This window comes from Sapajus apella, unplaced genomic scaffold (assembly GCF_009761245.1).
Source record: "Sapajus apella isolate SASKATOON/1434 unplaced genomic scaffold, GSC_monkey_1.0 scaffold1095, whole genome shotgun sequence".
NCBI classification, from domain to species: Eukaryota; Metazoa; Chordata; class Mammalia; order Primates; family Cebidae; genus Sapajus; species Sapajus apella.
In genome coordinates this window covers 17003-19267 of record NW_022438021.1, presented here as the reverse complement: position 1 = coordinate 19267, position 2265 = coordinate 17003, and the positions used below count along the sequence as shown (strand labels likewise).

Genomic DNA, 2265 nt, shown 5'->3' with positions numbered 1-2265 from the left:
CATGTCCCTGCAAAGGGCATGAACTCATCCGCTTTTATGGCTACATAGCATTCTATGGTGTATATGTGCCACATTTTCTTTATCTAGTCTATGATTGATGGACATTTGAGTTGGTTCCAAGTCTTTGCTATTGTGAATCGTGTTGCTGAGACATATGCCTTGATATGCCACCATGGCACGTGTATTCCTATGTAACAAAACTGCATGTTCTGCACATGTACCCAAGAACTTAAGGTGTAATTTTTAAAAAGAAAAAAAAAATGCAATTAAAAAAGATTTAACTTTTCATTAATTTTTATAAATCATTTACATTATACAAATGACAAGGGATGAGCAAAGAAACTTAACAGCAACTAAAAGACATTAATCTGTATTAGGATGTGGAGAAAAAGATCAGGGCTGAAGCAACAATGACATAACCGTTCTCTGCATAGTCTCCTTCTCTCACCTGTACAGAGAAGGGAGAAAGGGGAGGGCCAGACTAGTGCAAGATGTCCCTAGAGTTGCTTCCTGAATCCCAGGAGTGGGGACACAACTACCCTGAAGATCTCTGACCTTCTGCCACTATTATGAAGTGGAAATTGTTCATTTTAATGTCATCCTCCTTGTGTGTTCCTAAGTTCACTGAAGTCTTGGCATGAGAATCAGATGCACTTGGGATGAAGGAAAGGGTGGTAATCACGGGCCTGACAAACCGGGGGAGAGAGCCGGATGCTGAGTATCCTCTGCACACTGAGAAGTCACAGGCACAGTCACATTCCACTGTAGGAAAGACTGTTTGCTCAACATTTCTGGAGCCACGATGACCCGCATCCTCTGAATCTCAGAAGGAACGAACCGTTCAGAGACAGGCTCGAACGAGCATTTGGATGGAAGGTGACCTCACTGACTCCTGGAGCTGCTCAGTGGAGCTGGGGTTCGGGCATGCTGGGCCAACCAGCTGATGAGAAGCTCTCAGACCACACAGATCTCTAAGTCAGGCCTAGGCCATGGGTTGGAAATATGATATGGTTTGAATATCCCCTCCAAAACTCATGGTAAAATTTAATTGTCATTGTAAAAGTAGTTAGAGGTACCTTTAAGAGGTGATTAGGTCATGAGGGTTCCACCATCTTTCTCGTAAGAATATATCTAGAACTTTGCTAGACCTTTTTATTCCACAAGGGCGTCTAAAATGCCAATCCATGGAACAGGTGCTTCTCTTCTCCTATCCATCTAGGCAGTAGTTTTCATGGATTTCTGGCTGGATGTCACAGACAAAGGCCAAGAGGTTGTTCAAGACTTCTTCCCTGTTCTGCTGGAAGTAGGTCTGGAGGATGGCCATTTTATTCTGGGTCTCCTTATCCACTTCAGTGCTGCAAGTGCCGTGAGATCCCATTGCTGCAGCTTCCTTAGCCTTGAACCCTCTTTCTCCGCGGGTAGCACTGTTCAATTTCAGCCTGAAGTGCTTCCTTGGCCTGCTTCAGCCTCTTGTTGTTTTGCTTGTGGGCCTCCGACACCTTCTCAGTAGCCCTCTTCTCAGCCTTCAGCAGCTGCTAGATCTGCAACTGACTGGCCATGGCGACAGTGAATCTGAGATCAAGGCAAGTGGCCTAAATCAGTTCAAAGGACCCTGGGGTTAGCCGACCCATCCAACCACAGTCTGCACCTGCACCCTGCCGCCTCTCATTTCTTGCAAGTAAGTCACCACCACAGAGACAAAATGTTAGAAGTTATAGCACAAAGTGAGCACATGAGTATTTTAAAAACCTTTTAAAATATCTTATAAGTTTTTACACAGTACATAATACATTCATATGTCACATATTAACAGATCTATTTGGACAGTCAGATTTCTTTCAGATTAAAGATGAAGTTGGCATTTTTTTAGAAGGTATTTTAAACTTATTATGGGAGTTTCTATAGTGTGGAACAATACTATATAAAGCAGTATTTTATGTGTGTCATTAAAAAGTCAAATAAGAAACTAGATCCAGCTGAGAAAAAAACTGACTTCATTTACTTTTGTTTTATTTATATCTGACACAGATTATAAATGATTTGCTGTGTCTTGCAGATACCCTTAACTGAGAAAAACAGATATTTGTAGATATACATTACAATTTAGGTTACCTTTGTATACTCACATTTATTTAAAAAGGAATTAGTAAGAGGAGCCTGTTAAATGTTGGCAAATCTAAGAGTGCTCAATTTGTTCATCCTAGCACTCACAGAACTTAACTCTGGTACCCATTAGACGCAAAGAATCTTGAATTTTAAATGATT

General features: G+C 41.4%; 1 pseudogene; it reads right to left on the bottom strand.

Moving 5' to 3' along the window:
- Positions 1–711: 711 nt before the first annotated feature.
- Positions 712–1559, bottom strand: LOC116546597 (annotated as a pseudogene).
- Positions 1560–2265: the final 706 nt, after the last annotated feature.